This window comes from Chlorocebus sabaeus, chromosome 20 (assembly GCF_047675955.1).
Source record: "Chlorocebus sabaeus isolate Y175 chromosome 20, mChlSab1.0.hap1, whole genome shotgun sequence".
Taxonomy (NCBI): domain Eukaryota; kingdom Metazoa; phylum Chordata; class Mammalia; order Primates; family Cercopithecidae; genus Chlorocebus; species Chlorocebus sabaeus.
Genome location: NC_132923.1, coordinates 71,935,568 through 71,956,006, shown reverse-complemented (window position 1 = coordinate 71,956,006; position 20,439 = coordinate 71,935,568). Strand labels below are relative to the sequence as shown.

Here is a 20,439-nt window from a genome sequence, read left to right as displayed (position 1 = left end):
TGTATTCATCCACTTAACAACTCTTGTCTCTTACGTTTGTTGTATTTAATCTTCTAATGGCTTAAAAACCAGTTAGATAAACTGTCAAAAAATTCTTTATAAATTAAAAGCAAATCAAATACTCCACTGTAAGGAAAGCATGGATGAACTTCATGATATCTTGCTTGGCTCGAAGCCTTTCTTGTTTCCTAGCAGTCTTCTGGATAGTTGATAAATGGCAGATAATAAAGGGCGTTTTCTGGGATGGGGAGGAGAGAGTTGCACAATGGTCAGATGAAGCTGACCCTTCATAGAACTCTCAGTGCTTCAGGTCTTCCATTTGCTAATAATGTTATTCTTGAGCTTGGAAATTTCAAATGGCTTCTAATCTTCCCAACTCATTCGTTCAACAGAGGCCTCAGTCCCCAACCTAACACTGCTCACAAACTTGTGGAAAGAGTTACAGTCTTCACAATCGGGACCCAACCTGTATGTCCTGCCCTACCTCCTACCGCTCCCTCCCAAGTAGTCTTTGCTCTAATCTAGTGGCCACTTCCAAGTCTGCCACTGACACCACGTACATGCCCACTTTTATGTCTTTGCTCACACTGTATCTCTGTCTAGATTTCCTTCCCACCCTAAAACAAAGGAACTCCTACTCACTCCTGAAGGCCCAACTCAAATGAAGCCTCTTCAAAAAAGCATCTGACAAGGGCTCCAAGCAGGGATTACCTCTCTTCAGGGTCCTGGAGCTCTTAATTCCAACCGCTACTACATAACACGTTGGGTTACAGCTATGTATACCAAGTTTATTTCCATATAAACTGTGTCTTATCCTTCTGCCAGGCACTTAATAGGTACCAAAGAGATGTCTGTGCATACAAAGAATGAATTAATCTGTAATATTAAAAAAAGAAAGATAACAAATAAGGGGAAGCTACTCCCTAGTCCTCAGACTTCAAAGGAGTGCCATGAAGGCTTCTAGGAAACATTCTACAATCACAAAGATTTGCTCTTTTACATGTAAACAATCTGCAACTACAAAACTGAACATGCCCTCAGGGTCTTCCACTAGACTGTAAATTCTACGAGGACAAAGATTTTTACCTGTTTTGTTGTCTGTCTATTCACTCTGAGATTCACTGCAAGAGCTCAACAAGTATTTGCTAAATGAATAAAAGAATGTACAAAATGCTAGTGTGAATAGTACTGTTAAGTAAATTCAGTTACCACAGATTAAAAATATCCCAACAAACGCCAGCTCTATCTTCTGGCCAGAGTAGACTTAAAAGAAATTATCCTTTCACTTCTAAAGCAGGTCTTGCCTCAGAACTGGGCAGTTTATCCATAGAGCACCAAGGAAGAATGTGTGCCCACTGCCAACTATGAAGAATCACAGATCATAAACCCTCAGAAGTGGAGGTATCATGGAAATGAGCTTAATGTTTTATGCTTTCCTGTTGCCTTAAACTGCCAAGAATGCTGGTGCACCTCAGAGGGAAGAATACTCACAGGAATTAGTTTCCGGCCCCTGAAACCTAGTCATTTCAACATGACAGCTGTTTGAAATCCCATGTTACCAGAGGGTTTGTGTGACAGGAAACAACAGTGGCACACCTAGCTGAGCACAGGAGAGAGTAAGAAGCAGAGAGGAAACAAGCTGAATGAGAACGTGGCTTGAAGGCAGCAAGGAAAGTACAAAAACAATGAACCAGGCCAGGCACGGTGGCTCACGCCTATAATCCCCTTCACTTTGGGAAGCCGAGGTGGGCGGACCACTTGAGGTCAGGAGTTCGAGACCAGCCTGGTCAACATGGTAAAACCCCATCTCTACTAAAAAACAACACAAAAATTACCCGGGCATGGTGGAACGTGCCTGTAATTCCAGCTACTCAGGAGGCTGAGGCACGAGAATCACTTGAACCTGGGAGACAGAGGTTGCAGTGAGCCTAGACTGTGCTACTGCATTCCAGCCTGGGTGACAGTGAGACTCCATCTCAAAAAAAAAAATTAAAAATAAAAATAATAAAAACAACGAACCAATGTCCCTGATGCCTACTATAATGTAATTTACCTTTACATCATAATTACTAAAAAAGAAAGAAATGAAGGGCACAGAAACAAGGAACACCTTCCTTGGTCACCAGCTACTCTCTCCTTTCTCATCATTAATTCTCTGAATTTTAACTGCTCTTATGGAAAAGAAATTGGCATCGATGTGAGCGTGCTTAAACGGACAAGGGAGTAGAGCATGAATGACTTGTTCCCTCTATTTTCTACTTTCCTGTATTTTCTAATTTTTCTATAGTGAGTTCTCCTTATTGTTACGATAGGAGAAATAATTTTTGTTTAAAGAAATCATAGAGCTAAAAAGTACATGTTCTGACAATAAGAAAACGAAGTACACTAAAAAAACCTTTACCCCAAAACATGAATAACAAAGAATTCGATAATATCAAACCATCCACAGGCAGCTTTTTACTCAACATATTGCCTTAACCCTGGTTCCCTCAACTACCGGTAAATCTAATGATTCACTTATGAAAAATACTCTTCATATTAGTTATGATTTGCATAGCACGTCACAGTTTCCATGCATTATTTACCTGATCTCCCCCCAAAACTCTGCGAGATGACCAGGGAGAATATTTTTATCTCCATTTTGCAAATGAAGAAAATACGTGCCCTGAAGTTAAAAAATTTGCCACCGCAAGAGCCCAGATCTTCTTGCTCCTTACTCAGTATTCCAAAACAGGACTTCTCAACCTGGGCACTACTGAGATGGATAATTCTCTGTTTGGGACGGGGGGCTGTCTTGTGCGTTATAGGATGTTTAGCAGCATCCCTAGCCTCTAACCACTAGATGCCTACCAGTAGCACCGCTCCCTTCCCCTAAGTTGCAACAACCAAAAATGTCTCCAGAAACTGCAAATATCTCCTTGGGTGCAAAATCATACCCAGTTGAGAATTACTGGTCTAAAAGAATCTGCAAAGTTCCTTCCAGCACTCCTGTTCTATGACAAGGTTCCAGATACCACTAAGCCACAATAAATCACAAAGCATCCAATGTTACTTGTACTCAGCGAGATTCCATTAATAAACCAATTCCCCATCCACTTAAAATAATGCTTTTAAATGTGAAAATGAACAAGAAAACTTGGTATGAATATTCACATCTCGGACAATAAATCTAACAGCATGCTATTATCTCATCAGGACATAAGGACATACAAAATGGGATGTGTGTTTGAGGGGGAAAAAACACCAGAGGAATCTGAGAATTAGAAAACGCAGATCTTGGTCTTTGCTGTGGAGTTAGTTATACCTCAGCATTCCCTTGTTCTCTCTACACAAATGAGTATCAACCTACACGTTCTCAATGCTTGTTTCAGTCGGAAGTATAAGGCTTTAACCAAGCTCAAGTTAAGATCCTAAATTACAACAACAGAAATGTAGTTACATTTGGGGAAATATTTGAATTATTTTACCTATATCTAATTTATGCATTCTCGCATTCTCTACAATCATTTCCCGATGGCAGTAAATAATTAGCATAGTATGGAATGGGGAAACCATTTAAACTGGCTGTATTCAGGGTGGAGTATCACAATGCAATCCCAGCAGTAAAAAAATATAGTTTTGTACCTACTAACAGAAACTAAAATCGGTCAAAGTGGTTAGTTAATATGATATATAGAATTAAGAAGAGGTTATGATTATTCTTATTTATAATGTCCAAAGTCATTCAAGTATGATGTCCTCACATCTTTAAGTGTGATCTGGATCTATACAGGGGAGACATTTTCTCCACATTACAAAGCATATTGTACCAGAAATGTCTGGAACCCTGGCGGTCTCCATTAATCTTCACCACAAAGTACAAAAGAATACATTGATCCTTCAACGAAAATAATTCCCTGGTCTTGGAAACCATCACAGTCACCAAAAGCAAAATCAAGAAACAACACATAATGGGGTTTTGGAAAGGAAAGAACAAAGATTCAATCAATACAAGTTGCTCATCTTCAACAAAATCTACTGTGCCTATACCCATACGTAACTCAAATCTTTTCTTTAAAAAAAAAAAAAAAAAAAAAAGCCAAAACCAAACACTCCCTGATTACATCTGTCTGCATTATTCTCATCATTTAACTACCCATGTTTTACTCCCTGAAAGAAGTAATGACAATTTTATACCACTGTAAATTCCTACCACTGAGAGAAAAGCCCTGTGACTCGGGGAAAAATGTGTCAATAACATGTATAGTGATGTACTCAACCAGCGGCAGAAGGCAGCTCACAGCCACGTAGTAAGAAGAGTGGCAGGAAGGACGGGGTCCTCTTCCCCAGGAACACACAGTAAATCATGGAGTGCAAACCCTCCAAAAAACGTGTGCACAAACACCTGGCAAACATCACATCTTTTATTTAGAAGTTCCTTAGTAAACACACATCCAAGGAGCCCACATCCCAGGGACCCTGGGGAGTGACTTTGGAGGAGTGTTTATTAGTCCTCTGATGCTCCTGGTCGCCGACCGCGCGCGGATGGAGATGGAGTGAGGGAGCCAGAGACCAGTCCGTTTCGGTTAATCAGTCCCTTTCCAGTGGGATTCGCAATTCCCCGGGTGTTTCTCTCCCACTGTTCCCCTTCCCTGGTCCTCTCGCCCAGGGTCACCTTTCCCACTTCTCGCTGGCTACCTGAGGCCTGATTCCTAACAGAATCCAAGAGGGGAGGGGGCGTTTCCCGAGTTCGCGGACGCTCAACACCCAGCTCCAAATCCCAGAAACTTTCCCTCGCTGAGACCGCAAGGAAGGAAAAAAGCTACGACCCTCAGCCTCCGTCCGGGGGCCGAAGAAGAAAACCTTTCTGCGCCGCGACCCCGGCCGGGAGCTGGCGGTCAAGTTGGTTCAAGGAGCTAGGGACGTCAGCCCTCCAGCCCGCGCCTGTATCTCGGGGTGGTATAAACAGGATGTCAGACAGCGCGCTCCGGGCTTGTTTGTGAAAACTTGCCGTGCGCGCTGGGGGAGGGGGCGGCCTGGCTTAACCGCTCCCCTCCCGGCCAGGGGCCCCCGCCCGGGGACCTCCTCGCTGCCCGCCGGCTCCGCGGGGCTGGAAATCCCCGCCTTCCCCGCCTTCCCCGCCCCAGTCGCGGGGTCCTGAGCAGCGCTCAGGAGCAGCCCGGGCCGCGCAGCGTGAGGACTGACCGAGAGCGGTGGCCGCGCCTCCGGCTAGCCCGGGTTGCGCGCCCCTCGCCTGCCGACCGCGGCCGCCCCGGCTCCTCCACCTCCCCCGGTGACACTCACCACTTCCGTGTGCGCCTGGGCCGGGCGGCGCCGGTCGCTGCGCTGGTTGGGGTCGACCGGCCGGCTCGCTAGGCGGCCAGCCCCGCGGGGCCCCAGCGCGCGCGCGCCCAGGGCTGAGGAGGGGTCGCGGCGAGAACAATCACGATAGCGCGCAGGCCCGCGCTGTCGGCGGCTCCGGGCTACTCCGCGGCCGCCGCGGCCTGCGCTCAGCGACGCACCTCCTCCCGTCCCGCCCCGCCCCGCCCCGCGGCCGGCCCCACCCCCGCGGTCGCCGGGCCCGCCCGCTCGCGACGTCACCAGCGGCAGCCCCGGAAAGCGGGGCGGGGCCGCGGTCCCGGCGGAGAATCTGCGCCTCCGGCCTAGCCGCCCCGCCCCCATCCGGCTTCGCTCGCGAAGCCACCCCCACTCGTCTCTGTTCACCGCGTCTTCTAGATTCTAGAATGTAGAAACTCATCTAGGAAGCGAGGTCAGCCAGCACGAGGAGTAAAATTGCCGGGATTCGCCTGTAGATTGACCCCTCCCAGCTCTGGAGACCCCTCCGCCACACCTTTGTGCGCTCGATGCAGAAATGCATCCCCCTCCTCCGTGTACGCTGCGCTTCTTACCCCAGCTGAGTAGGAGGGGAGCTAGTGGAGCACTAGACTAAAAAGAACTTAAGAATACAGCCCCCAGCTTCGACAAGCTACTGCAGATCCAACCCATTCCGTATTTTAAAAGCTCTTTACGAAAAAAAAATAAAAGCGTATGTGTAATAGGAGTTAGAACTACATTCACTAATACCTAATGCATGCACAGCGCTTTTCATTTTTTTTACTAATAACTTTTCAAAGTAGTAGTATCATTTTATCCATGAGGAACAAATTAAGTCTTAAGTATGTTAATCAAGGTCACATTGTAGCCACAATTCAAACTTCGTAGGCAGTCCACGGACAAATCCTGACAATTTTATTTCCTTAGGTATCTCTCCAGTCAGTTCACTTGTCTATGTTCCGGCAACATGGTCCGAGCTGCCACCATCTCTCACCTGAAGGGACCACGAACACCTCTTAAATCACTGCATTCACTCCAGCCCCCAATTAATTCTCTACAATGAACTTTTAAAAATTCAAATCTGTTTCATACACTCCCATGCTTAAAACACTCCAGCGACTTCCCCCTGACAATCCCTGGATGAAAATCCTCCGAGCCCGTGCACGGTCAGAATTCTGCAGCTTCAGGGCTGTGGACAGAGGCTGCCCCACCTGTGCTGACTTCACTAACCCTGCTGGACAGTTCCTGACCACTTGAGTTACTGCAACTGAAACTGAGCAAGATATTCTGGGTGTGGAATAAAGTCAAGCATCCGAATTAGACTACTGAATTTGAGGTTTGGCCTCCACCACTAACCACCTGTGTTGCCCTAAACAGTTCTCAGTTGACTCAATTCTCAGTTGAGCAGTAGACAAAATGAACTCCAAAGTGCCTTCCAGAAGTACAGAGAAGAGGACCAGAGAAGACCGGAGATCAGAACAGACAGGGAGGCAACCTGGGTTGCCTGCATTGTGGGTGTTTGTGTGCAAGTCTTGTCTTGCCTGCCACACTCTGAACAACACCTCAGGGCTGTTTGCATCATTTTCTTCACCTGTTAAATAGGGATAATGCCTTCCTTAAAGGGGTTTTGCTGAAAGTGAACTATGATAATATAGCCCACATGGCATGGGCTCAGGAAGTGGTAGTAGTTTTTATTGAGCTGGACCATAAAGAACAGGTGAGAGTGACATGAAGGGAGACAGAGACGTGAAAGAACAGCATTTCAGGTGAGGAGGGTAAAGAAAAAGGAAAGTCAGGAAGGCAGCAGTGAACCCATTGTGCCCACAAATAAATCTGGCTGTTCACAGGGTGGAATCAGGGGTTCAGTTTAGATCTGTTCGTCTGTAACAGACATTGTGCTAGGTGATGAGAATTCAGAGAGAAAAAAAAAAAAAAGACTAGGTTCCTGACCCCTGAATGCTCAATGTGCAGTCAGAGAGACAAGCAAGTAACATTAAGTGTGATTCCCGGTCCTGTAACGGCGATCACAGAAGACAGTCACCCAGCCAAGTCTGAGGAAGTCAGAAGAAGCTTCAAGTAGCAGACACGAGGCAGGAGTCAGGAGGTGGCGGCATATTCAGGCAGCAATAGTATATGCTGGCTGGGTGTGGCAGCTCATGCCTGTAATCTCAGCACTTTGGGAGGCTGAGGCAAGAGGTTTGCTTGAGGCCAGGAGTTTGAGACCAACCTGGGCAACATAGCAAGACCCTGCCTCAAAAAAAAAAAAAAGGGCCAGGTGCAGTGTCTCGCGCCTGTAATCCCAGTACTTTGGGAGGCCGAGGTGGGCTGATCACTTGAGGTCAGGAGTTTGAGACCAGCCTGGCCAACATGGCGAAACCCCGTCTCTACTAAAAATACAAAAATTAGCTGGGTGTGGTGGTGGGAGCCTATAATCTCAGCTACTTGGGAGGCTGAGGCACAAGAATTGCTTCAAACCAGGAAGCAGAGGTTGCAGTGAGCTGAGATTGCACCACTGCACTCCAGCCTGGGCAACAGAGAGAGACTCCCTCTCAAGGAAAAAAAAAAAAAAAAGGTAAACTAGCTGGGCATGGTGGCACATGCCTGTAGTGCTGGCTACTTGGGAGGCTGATGCTGGAGGATCGCTTGAGCCCAGGAGTTTGAGGCTGCAGTGAGCTAGGATCACACCACTGCACTTGAGCCTGGGCAACAGAGTGAGACCCCCATCTCTTAAAAAAAAAAAAAATAAGTAGGCCGGGCACAGTGGCTCAAGCCTGTAATCCCAGCACTTTGGGAGGCCAAGACGGGCGGATCACAAGGTCAGGAGATCGAGACCATCCTGGCTAACACGGTGAAACCCCGTCTTTACTAAAAAATACAAAAAACTAGCCGGGCGAGGTGGCGGGCACCTGTAGTCCCAGCTACTAGGGAGGCTGAGGCAGGAGAATGGCGTAAACCCCGGAGGCGGAGCTTGCAGTGAGCTGAGATCCGGCCACTGCACTCCAGCCTGGGCGACAGAGCGAGACTCCGTCTCAAAAAAAAAAAAAAAAAAAAAAAAAAAAGTATATGCTGTGTGACTGGAGAATGAGAAAAGATGAACCCCATGCAAAAACTTTTGCCTAAAAAAAATAGTGGTTTTTTTGAGAGATTTAAGGTTATGGTTTTAGAAGAATCACTCTAGGGCAAGTGCTCTCAACCTCAGCACTATTGACATTGTGGGCTGGAAAATTCTGTGTTGTAGCGGAGGTGTCCTGTGCATTGTAGGATGTTTAGCAGCATCTCTGACCGCTGACTACTAGGTGCCAGTAGCAACTCCTCTTGTTCCCCCATCACATTCCCCCGCAACTCCCCACCCTCCTCTCCCAGCTGTGACTTCCAAAAATGTCTTCAGACATTGCCAAATGTCCCCTGGGGTGCAAAATCACAGCCCACTGAGAACCACTAGTCTAGGGATAATGTGGAAGATGAATTGGAGGGCAAGGAGATTAATTACATGTCATCGTAAAACTGCAAGCTGCAAGGGATGAGAGCCTATCTAAGGCAGTGGACTGGGGAAGGGTACTGAGGAAGATGCAAAAAGCCTGAGGAGGTAGAATGGACAGCGCTTGGTGACTGATTAGTTGTGGCTACTGAGGCAGAAAGAGGAATCTCACATGACTCCTAAATTTTCTGAATTGGTTGACAAGCTGACCAAGGATGCCACCGACTGGATGCCACCGACTAAGCAGGATAAGAAATTCAGTTTTATGTTTGAGAATAGGAAAGTTTTAAAAAGTCACTGAGCCAGGCATGGTGGCTCAGACCTGTAATCCCAGCATTTCGGGAGTTCAGGAGTTAAAAATGGGTCCAGGAGTTCAAAATGAGACCAGCCTGGGCAACATGGCAAAACCCCATATCTACAAAAAAATACGAAAAATAACTGAGCATGGTGGCACATGCTTGTGGTCCCAGCTACTCAGGAGTTGAGGTGGAAGGATCACTGGAGCCCAGGAGATCAAGGCTGCAGTGAGCTAGGATGGTGCCACTGCACTCGAGCCTGGGAAACAGAGTAAGACCCTGTCTCAAAAAAAATAAAAAATAAAAAAATAACAGGCCGGGCGCGGTGGCTCACACCTGCAATCCTAGCACTTTGGGAGGCCAAGACTGGTGGATTGCTGGAGGCCAGGCATTCAAAACCAGCCTAGTCAACATGGTGAAACCACGTCTCTACTTAAAATACAAAAAATTAGTTGGGCATGGTGGTGGGCACCTGTAATTCCAGCTTCTCAGGAGGCTGAGGCAGGAAAACAGCTTGAACCCGGAAGGCAGAGGTTGAAGTGAGCCAAGATCGCGCCACTGCACTCCAGCCTGGGCAACAAGAGAAAAACTCCGTCTCAAAAAACAAAACAAAACAAAACAAAACAAAAAGGGCTGGGTACAGTGGTTCATGCCTATAATCCTGCAGTCCCAGCACTTTGGGAGGCCAAGGCAGGTGGATCACCTGAGATCAGGAGTTCAAGACCAGCCTGGCCAACATGGCAAAACTGTCTCTACTAAAAATACAAAAATTAGCCAGGCATCGTGGCATGCACCTGTAATCCCAGCTACTTGAGAGGCTGAGGCACGAGAACCACTTGAACCTGGGAGGCGGAGGTTGCAGTGAGCCGAAAGCACACCACTGCACTCCAGCCTGGGCGACAGAGAGACTCTATCTCAAAAAAAACAAAAAGTCACTCAGTAGAGTGACATATATATAGTAGAGTGACATATGATATATGTCTATATACATATGATATGATATATACATATGATATGATATATGTATATATACATATGATATAGTAGAGTGACATGATATATGATATACATATGATATATAGGAGAGACACAATAGTGTAAAACAAAAGAATACAAATATTTCCTTCTAACATGCAATCCATGACATGCATCTAAATTTAAATAAACCTTCTAACATGCAATCCGTGACATACATCTAAATTTAATTAAACCAAATGCAGTGTAGAAGCCTCTTATTAGAAAATTATCTAAAATAATAATAACCGCCCAACCGTCAATCATACACACAGTTTCACACATAAATCTTTATCAAAAGAGCATGTCCCTGTCAGTCTATTCCTCTGCAAAAGCTATTGCTTAGATAACAATGGGAAGATATGTTAGATGAAAACAATGATGTCTGCCAACAACACTAAACTAAACTAAAACCCCATTGTACAAGTCATGAAATTTTTTTCCCAAAGTTGGAATCTAGAGAAAAACTAGACTGTAATCTTGCAAACGTGATGTAAATCAGTCACCATATTATATATTTTCTTCCCATTATCTTTTTCCATGGGGCATATTTTTCATATAGTCATGGCATACATGTCACTTTGTAAACTGTTCCTTAAACTTAATTGTAATTTGTAAGCATATTTCAATGTTTCTACACAAGTCTTCATAACGAATGAACTTTTTCATGCAAATAATTTTTTTTTCTGAGTCAGAGTCTTGTTTTGGAGTGCAGTGGCACAGTTACAACTCACTGCAGTCTTGACCTCCCAGGCTCAAGTGATCCTCCCACCTAAGACTCCCAAGTAGCTGGAGACACAGATTAACATCACACACCCAGCTAATTTTATTTTTTGTAGAGACAGGGCCTCTGTATGTTGCCCAGGGCTCAAATTCCTGGATGCAAGCAATCCTCCCACCTTGGTCTCCCAAAAAGTGCTGGGATTATAGGCGTGAGCCACTGCTCCTGATTGTTTTCTTAACCTGTATCACTGTCTAACATTATTCTAATTATTTATTAATTTACTTGTTTTCAACAATTTTCGTGACTAGGAGCTTTTTCTGTCTTATTTCACTTCTGTGTTTGCAGTACGGAATAGTGCCTGGCACATAGTTGGCACACAACAGATATTTGCTGTTTTTGCCTGTCTAACCTTAAGGAGAGGGGATACCTTTGGAATCACAGAGAACATCACAATGCAAACAAACAAAAACCCACAACAATTCAACATGGTTGAGTAAAAGAAAATGGAAAAATTCTGCATGTATAGTTTTTTAGGGCAAATAACATGCCGTAAAATGCATATCAAAAGTATGACAGATAAGGCCGAGCACGGTGGCTTATGCCTGTAATCTCAGCACTCTGGAAGGCCTGACTTGAGGTCAAGAGTTCGAGACCAGCCTGGCCAACGTAGTGAAACCCATCTCTACTAAAAATACAAAAATTAGCTAGGCATGGTGGCACGTGCCTGTAATCCCAGCTACTCAGGAGGTTGAGGCAGGAGAATCGCTTGAACTTGAGAGGCAGAGGTTGCAGTGAGCCAAGATCACGCCACTGCACTCCAGCCTGGGCAACAGAGTGAAACTTCATCTCAAAAAAAAAAAAAAAGTATGACAGAGAAACCTGGGCAATATGATGAAACTGTGTCTCTGCAAAAAGCAGCCAATTGTGATGGCAAGCACCTATAGTCCCAGCTACTCAGGAGGCTGAGGCAGGAGGATCGATTGAGGCTGGGAAGTTGAGGCTGCAGTGAGCCATGACCATGCCACTGTACTGCAGCCTAGGCAACAGAACAAGACCTTATCTCAAAAAAAAAAAAGAAAAAGAAAAAGAAAAAGAAAAAAGTATGACAGATAAAATATTGCTATCTTTATTAAAGATCTCATTATTACACATTGACAGAAGACACTATGACCCTAGTAGATGGTGGGCAAAGAACAAAAACAGATAGTATTCCCCCATCTACTCTTCCACATGCACATTGATATGTTAAAAGAAAAATAGAAACTAGTGAGAAAACACATAGAAAATCATTAACTTCTTTAATAATTGTAAAAATTCAAATTAAAGCTACAAGGTACATTTTTAAAACATTAAAGGTACAAACTATTTGAAAAATTGTAATGTCCACTGTTTTAGCCCTGATGTGGTGTATGTTTTTCAGGGCAGTGTAGATTTGTGGAAACTGCATAGAAAGTAACTTGCCAATATTAATCTATGAATTAATCTAAAATTATATAGTCCATTTTACTCAATCCCATTTCTGTGACTATGTTCTAAAGCAGTTGTTTTAATATTCAGTTTAGGCTGGATGCAGTGGCTCATGCCTGTAATCCCAGCACTTTGGGAGGTCAAGGTGGGTGGACCACTTGAGCTCAGGAGTTTGAGACCAGCCTGAGCAACATGACAAAACTCCATCTCTGCAAAAAATACAAAAATTAGCCCGGTGTGGTGGCTTGTGCCTGTAGTCCCAGCTACTCAGTAGGCTGAGGTGGGAGGATTGCTTGAGCCTGGGAGGTTAAAGCTGCCATGAGCTACGATTCCACCACTGCACTCCAGCCTGGGTGACAGAGTGAGACCCTGTCTGCAAAAGAAAAAAAACCATTTAATATTTATTGTTCAAAAATTATTTGCATAGGCTGGGTGTGGTGGCTTACATCTGTAACTCCAGCACTTTTGAAGGTTAAGGTGGGAGGAATGCTTGAGGCCAGGAGTTCAAGACCAGCCTGGGCAATATAGGAAGACCCTAGTCTCTATAAAAAAATTAAAAATCAGCTGGACTTGGTGGCATGCACCTGTAGCCCTAGCTACTGAGAAGGCTGAGGCAGGAGGATTACTTGAGCCCAGAAGGTAGAGGCCACAGTGAGCCATGATTATGCCACTGCACTCCAGCCTGGACAACAGAACAAGATTCTGTCAAAAAAACAAAAAAAAAAGAAAAGAAGAAGAAAGACCAAAGAAGGAAGGAAGGAAGGAAGAAAGGAAGGAAGGAAGAAAGGAAAGAAGGAAAGAAAGAAGAAAGAAAACAAAGATTTAAGGCATATAAAGAGTGGGGAGGAAGACATACATGTTCATTCTATTTTTTTATTCTCTTTTATGCAGCTAAATATTTTACACATTCAGTATTTAAACCATATAAGATTTCAGTGGATGTTCTGAAGTGTCAAAATTGCTATTTTTTTAAATCAAGACTGTCATTTTCTATTGAAAATATAGTATTAAGTAAATGTTCACCCTTTGTTTAACAATCCCTTCCCTCATCTCACTTTGCAAAAAAAAAAGGAAAAGGAAAAGGAAAATCAAGTGTTGAACCTCTTATAGCTTACAGCTGAACTAAACTTTGACGCTGACGGAGCAGATCTTTCTCTACATGCTCACTAACCCATTGAATGAGGTGGTGAAATGATTAGACTTACAGGAAGGAGGCCATTTTCTATTGCTTAGTACCATGCAAACAGTAGGCTGTCTAAAATACTTATTCAGAATGACAGACAGTAAGAAAAAATCGGATTAAATGTAACCGGAAGGAAAGGGAATATACATAATATTTTACCTTACAGGTATCATGCATGACATATAATAAAAGTTCAACAGATATTTGCTAAAGATACAATTCAGTAAAGAAAAAGGATGAAAAGCAAATGAATCATGTATGAATATATAATTGTAAATGTCCACATTATCTTTTTAGACTAAAAATTTTCAGGTAATTGTCCAAAGTAGAACTTTGGTAACTCTGTCATGGATTCAATACATAGGTATCACATATTTGGTATTATCCTAAAGTCATTGCTTGAGGAAAAAACTTGATTCTGATTTGGAGAACTTCCTCCCCCAACTTCTGTAGAACATCAACTTTACTTCCTCAGATACTTCAACTCTCATAAGATGTCAACTTCACTCTCAGTCTAACTGCCCCACAGATGAGTAGTTAAGGTAACTTTGGAGTAATACCAATGTAAGTTTAAATTTCAGCTCAGCTCTGCCACTTACTAGTGTATATCCCAGGCAAGTTCCTAAATTAATCCTGTTTCCTTATAAATAAAATTGGAATCATACTACCTAGCCCATTTACCTCGGTAAATGATTATGAAGGTTAGATAAGAAGGTATATATAAACTAACTCTCCCTACCATAGTATGGCATATGGATCTGCCTTTAACTAGTTAGCAGGTAGCTGGGGAACATACTTAATTCAGGTCCATCTGGAAACTCATCAGACAAGGATTAGCCAGGCAAGAGATGTATTGGGGGAAACGCCTGTGAAGGATCAAGGGAGAGAAAGCAGAAAAAAAAAAGAAAGAAAGCATGGAAAGCCTCCAGACCATGCTGCAGCTCTGACATCTGTGAAAGAAGAGAGGGAAAAGGAGATTATGGGAATAGAGAGTCAAAGACTATAGCACAGTTCCAAAAAGGCCCTGGTTAGGCCAGAGTCCTTGAGCCAAACTAGCCACTGCTCACAGGAATTAGCCAGCATTTTCTTTCTTTCTTCCTTTCTTCCTCTCTTCCTCTCCCTTTCCTTCTCCTTCTCCTTCTCCTTCTCCTTCTCCTTCTTCTTCTTCTTCTTTCTTCTTCTTCTTCTTCCTTCTCTCTCTCTCTCTCTCTCTCTCTCTCTCTCTCTCTCTTCTGATACAGTTTCATCCTTGTTGCCCAGGCTGGAGTGCAATGGTGCAATCTCCACCCACTGCAACCTCTGCCTCCCAGATTCAGGCTATTCTCCTGCCTCAGCCTCACGCAGCTGGGATACAAGCAGGTGCCACCATGCCCAGCTAATTTTGTATAGCCTTTTTTTTTTTTTCTTTTAGAATCAGGGATCTCACTGTATTGCCTGGGCTGGAGTGGAGTGGCTGTTCACAGGAGTGATCGTAGTATACTACAGCCTTGAACTCCTGGCCTCAGGTGATCGGCCTTAGCCTCCTGTGCAGCTACAACTATAGGCATGCACCACTGCACCCCAAAAGAACTGACCAGCTTTCATATACCTGCCATGCTCAGTCATTGGTATGGAAAGCCCAGCTCTGTGCAAACATAGTGGTGTGTGCGCAGAGACAACAGTTGGGGCTGTCAGTCAGTCATGCTCCCACAGCAGGAGATCTGAGCAGTGCACTTTCATGGTGGCCACATTTCATACACTGGACTGCACAGATCCACCTCTACATGCGTGCTTGGGAGCAGCCTCTCCACAAGTCCATGGACTGCTCTTCCTGAAGGGAAGCTTAGAAGTGATAGGTTAATAGGACAAACTATGGCCAGTTCTTAGGCCCAACCTGGTTCTCATCCTGTCGCTTTTGCACGGTCCATTTCCCTCACCCTTAGCTATCACCTTGGCAAGTCCTGATAGCTGATTGAGAGATGTTATGTGGTGATGTGACCCAAATCTTCATTCCTCATGGATCTGAGCCCTTTGTAGTCATACCCTTCTCAGGCCAGGAGCACGACACACACCCAATCCTAATTCCAGTGAGTCAAGGGAGTGCCAGGAAATGCCCAAGGAGATCTGGGTTCCACACATCTTCCTCCCTAACCCCATCCACTTCCTCGGGCTGATGAGGATGGATTCCCCCTGTCATGATGGTGACTCTTTTCTCCTGCTGGTCCCTGGAGACAAGGAATTCAAAGTGCCCTGGTGGCAGCAGTAATTTGTAATTCAATGGGACCTTTGTTATGTCCCCTGGCAAGAGTACACTGAGTTTGGGGACCAGGATCCTTACCCCTTGATTAACACAGAGTTTTGGGGACTGGAAGGATAGTTCCCAGTGGGTCACTGGGAGTGATGGTAAGTGGGAACATGCCTACTTTGACCCCTTTGTTCCTAGATCCATTTATTCTTTTTATTGTGGACACAGTGCCATATAGAGGTCTCTGATTCAATGCATATCCTGCAGGATGTCATCCCAGCCTATTAGAGGGTTGCCTCCTATCACTACAGGTGTGCCTTTCCAAAGCCATTTCCACACTCTGTGAAGTCAGCTGCTCTGGGTGGTGTTATATTTGACATGTGAACTCCACAGTCATGGACCCACACATTTTGAGATTTTATGTAGCATCTTTTTTGGCTACATATTTGCCCCTAAAGGACACTATGCACTATTAACCATCTTTGCAATTCCTGCAGATCATGCCACCTTGGCTGCTCCTCTGACCTTTTTGGTTATTATGTAATTGTGACCTCATGGCTTCTGGGAGTTACACACTTTCAATTGGTCTCTATTCCTTGGCCAGAATCCCCATCATACCCATGGCTGTTAAGGAGCTCAGCTCTGGGATCACTCTTCTACTTTGAGCAATGCCCTGCAGAGGAGGCTACTATTATACTTCTTAGTGACGCCAATATCTCTCTTAACAGTGTATTCTACTTTTTTTTTTCCCCCCCCCAAGATGGAGTCTCGCTCTGTCACCCAGACTGGAGTGCAGTGGTGTGATCTCAGCTCACTGCAAGCTCCACCTCCTGGGTTCACGTCATTCTCCTGCCTCAGCCTCCCAAGTAGCTGGGACTACAGGCACCCGCCACCAAGCCCAGCTACTTTTTTTTGTATTTTTTAGTAGAGATGGGGTTTCACCATGTTAGCCAGGATGGTCTTGACCTCATGATCTGCCCACCTGGGCCTCCCAAAGTGCTGAGATTACAGGCGTGAGACACCGCGCTTGGCCAACAGTGTATTCTGAATGGTCTTAGTGAATAGTGTGTTCTTTGGGCCTCACATGGAACATAATCCTCAGTGGGTCTTCTGGTCTTACATGATATTTCCATCCTAACATGCCCCTTCTCTCCGCCTTTTAATCTTTCCTCTACTTTCTGCCAGGGCAACTTGGGCTTCTCCACTTTACCAAGGTTTAGCAACCACCTTTTCCAGGCTTCTAAGAGCCACCCCACGGTAAGTTTACCTCATTCTCTAGGGTCCTTGCTGGGGTATTAGATCCTGTGTCTTGAAAGAGTGCCCTTAAGTCTGAGCTCCAGAAATAGCTATACTTCTCTTGGGCAATGTTCCTTATCACTTACATAGCTGATTGTATTTCTCCCTTTGATCTGATTGTTAAGAAGTTCAGAATCAAAATTTAATCATACATCTATTACATATACAGGATACAGACGTATAGAAACTTATAACATGCACTTTCTATATTATCCTCACAATGGCTTCTTTTTTTTTTTTTTTTTTTTAAGACAGGATCTCCCTCTGTCACCCAAGTTGGAGTGTAGTGGCACAACCACAGCTCACTCCAGCCTTGACCTCCTGGCTCAGGCCATCCTCCCACCTCAGTCTCCCAAGTAGCTATGACTACAAGTGCATGCCACCATGCCCAGCTAAATTTTGTTTTATTTTTTGTAGAGATGAGGACTTGCTATGTTGCCCAGGCTGGTCTTGAACCCCTGGGCTCAAGCAGTCCTCCTGTCTCAGCATCCCAAAGTATAGGCATGAGCCACTGCACTCAGCCATTTTTTTTTTTTTTTTTTTTTTGAGATGGAGTCTCGCTCTGGGGAATGATCTTGACTCACTGCAAGCTCCACCCCCCAGGTTCACACCATTCTCCTGCCTCAGCCTCCCAAGTAGCTGGGACTACAGGCACCCACCACCACGCCTGGCTAATTTTTTGTGTTTTTAGTAGAGACGGGGTTTCACCGTGTTAGCCAGGATGGTCTTGATCTCCTGACCTCATGATCTGCATGCCTCGGCCTCCCAAAGTGCTGGGATTACAGGCATGAGCCACTGTACCCGGCCCTTATTTTTAACTTATTTTCACTTCATGCTGAATCTCTTACTTGCATTTATTGAACACACTATCTGCCCGGCACTGTGCTAAGTACATATGTGTTATCTCATTTAATCCTGCCTTCCCTACTGTGGGATCTTGAGCAAGATACTGAATTTCCATAAGCTTTAATTTCATCATCATCAGTAAGTAAGGATGATGCTAATGTCCACTTTGTAGGATTATAATGAGGATTAACGATGGTAGTTAACATCAGTAGTTATTAAAATATACTTGGCTGGGCATGGTAGGCTGAGGTGGACAGATCACAAGGTCAAGAGATTGAGACCATCCTGGCCAACATGGTGAAACCCCGTGTCTACTAAAAATACAAAAATTAGCTGGGTGTGGTGGCATGTGCCTGTAATCTCAGCTACTCAGGAGGCTGAGGCAGGAGAATCACTTGAACCCAGGAGGCGGAGGTTGCAGTGAGCTGAGATCGCGCCACTGCACTCCAGCCTGGGCAACAGAGCAAGACTACATCTCAAAAATAAAACAAACAAACAAAAAAACCACTCAAATCTTTTTGCCTAAAACAACTCAAAAAATCTGATTTAATTATTGTACAGGATATCAATATAGTAATGTCCAGAAAGATAAACATTAGTTTGTTATAAAAACACTTAACATACAGAGCAGAATAAGTGTTACTAATCTTATTTATTATAGCTTTAATCTAAATCTAATTGAAGGCTTTTGTGGTTCCTATAATTAATAGCAACATAACAGAATCAATAAAGCTTAAGACATAATGAATGTCCATATCAAACACTCGTTTATGGGGTTTTTGAAAAATAGGTAAATGAGATGATGTCCCCCTCTGAGGCCAGTGAGCCCAAGGATATTTTACTTTAAAATCCATTCAGTTTTACAGGAATATCAGATTGCTTTGGGCTGACTTACTAACCATGATAATGAGGCTTATTCTACTCCTGGGATTTAGTATACTGTATTAATAATTAAAACACCTTATGAGCAAATGCTATTCTGACAACCAAGCCTGGGGTGCTGGAAAGACCGCTGGATCAGAAAGCAGGATGCTTGTATGCTGGATGAGCTCTTTTATAGATTTTTAAAAAACTTAGGGCAGTCTTTTTAATGTCTCTGCTCAGATATCTCCTTAGTTTGGATCACATTATTTTATGATGCCTATCAGCATCAAAATCCTGTGCATCTTTATTTTTTTAACTTTACTGTGTCCACGTACAAGTTATTGGCCACAAAATCATGTATGCATTTGACAAATGGGATAACTGAAGTGTAAAGTTTAAATTACATTCCAAAAAGCAATAGGAAAATAAATTGTAACTGAACAAGAATTAGCCAGGCACAGTGGCCGCTGCCGCTAATCCCAGCACTTTGGAAGGCCAAGGCAGGAGGATCACTTGAGGAGTTTAAGACTAGCCTGGGCAACATAGTGAGACTTCCTCTCTATAAAAAGTAAATGAATAAAAATTAGCCATGCACAATGGTGTGCAGCTATAGCTCCAACTACTTGGAAGCCGAGGTAGAAGAATTGCTTGACCCCAGGAGTTTGAGGCTGTAGTGAGCTATGATCATGCTACTGCACCCCAGAATGGGCGACAGAGTGAGACCTCATTTCTTTAAAAAAAAAAAAAAAAAAAAAAGAAGAAGAAGAAATAAAATGAAATACAAATAGAAGAGAATTAGATGTGACTTCTTCCCAAGTTCTAATTTTCTCTTATTCTGCTAGGAGAGTGATACATAGAAATTATATATTCTCAGAGGTCTATGGCATCTAACGCTTCAAGTCAATTCAGCAAATACTTATTCAGTACAAGTATGTGCCAAGCACCATGTTAGTTTTTGATAGCATGATGCATGATCAGTAACAATCAACTGATCAGCTACATGTATAGGGTACTATCCTAGGCCCTTGGCAGGGGTGGTCACTCTTCCTGTAGTGTGTAGAGGAAAAGACAAGACATCCATCTGAAAAAAAGAGAATCAAGAGTCAAATGGCTGATACAGACATAAATGTCATAAGATTTCAGAGACAGGAAACATCACCGAAAATCCAGATAGACTTTATGGGGCTTGTGAAATATGAACTGAACCGTGAAAGACACTGAAAAATCAAACAGGCAGAAAAGTGTTAGGTCTATTTAACTGGCATTTATATCCTTCCCAGAATTGTTAAGATTAGGTTTATTTTTGTGTCTGAAACGCGTGTGTATTGTCTTCCCTCAATGTTAGGTACCACGACAGCAGAAACCATGTATAATACAATATTTATATTTGATTCAGCATGACAGATACTTATAGAGCATCTGCTATACCTCAGACACTGTACTAAGTAAGCTTTTGAGGGGAGGGAAAGATCAAGAAGGAAAGAGAAAAGACTTGGAAATAAAACTCAGAAGTCAGATGAGGCCCTTTTGTTGCTGAAAGATCTGGGTAAACTTGGTTTGAACTCTCAACACATTGCCTGAGCTATGGAAGTGTAAAGCCCTTTCAAGAGCGAGGTAACTTCTGGAGGGCCACTTCTGCCTCCTCATTCTACTCTGTTTGCACCATGTTACAATGAAGGCACTCACACAAGGCTCCGTGGGTTTGGCAGCCATCCCTGAAGATGTAGGTAGGTA

General features: G+C 44.0%; 1 protein-coding gene across 2 annotated transcripts in view; it reads right to left on the bottom strand.

Annotated features, from left to right (window-relative positions):
* Positions 1-20,439, bottom strand: part of JAK1 (Janus kinase 1) — a 237,098-nt gene that overhangs the window by 126,003 nt on the left and 90,656 nt on the right. Inside the window, exon 1 of one of the 2 annotated variants that reach the window (XM_007978453.3) lies at positions 5,284-5,508. The exons of the other annotated variant lie outside the window; for it this stretch is intronic. The gene's annotated coding sequence lies outside the window, so the exon portion shown is untranslated. Of the gene's footprint in view, positions 1-5,283; positions 5,509-20,439 lie in introns of those variants that run through there. 2 annotated transcript variants of the gene reach the window in all.